The following is a 622-nucleotide window of genomic DNA, read 5'->3' as shown; positions in this document are numbered from 1 at the left end:
ATCAGTGGACAAAGTGGACAGTGGAGTGCGGGCCACTCTTTTCGTGAACAAAAGTGTCTAATAGAGATGTAGAGCTGCGTGAATCTTAAACACAACCTGCAAAGAGACTGCACCTGGACATGCCCCACTTACACCAACATCGTTCCATTGTAGGCAAATGCTACATCAGTGTGATGAGAAAATCAACTAGCATGTCATCATCCATCTGTGCGCTATATTTGCAGCATAGAAGGGGACAACTCATATAGACAAATACACTTTGATACAGTATACAATAAATTATATAATCCCTCTCCTTCCCCATCCTATTTGTCTAAAGCTATAAATGTTTTTAAAACAACAATGACACAAGTTTCTATTGATTTTCCATTGAAACTGCTTGAATAATTAATACCTGTCATTTAAAGGTGAATGGTACAAAGTACTGCTGCCCCCTTCTGGATGAGAGAGGCATTGAACTAAACTGTGGACAATGGACACCAACAAATAGAGCTAGAGTTGTTATTTCAGCATCACCCCACAATTCATCACTTATACTAAGCTTATATTTAGTAATATATAATAAATAAACAGCCTCATGTTTAAGAACAGGAAGCACAGTACTGTACAAGGGGGTCGAGTA

This window comes from Gasterosteus aculeatus, chromosome 17 (genome assembly GCF_964276395.1).
Source record: "Gasterosteus aculeatus chromosome 17, fGasAcu3.hap1.1, whole genome shotgun sequence".
Classification (NCBI taxonomy): Eukaryota; Metazoa; Chordata; class Actinopteri; order Perciformes; family Gasterosteidae; genus Gasterosteus; species Gasterosteus aculeatus.
This window is presented reverse-complemented; position numbering follows the sequence as displayed.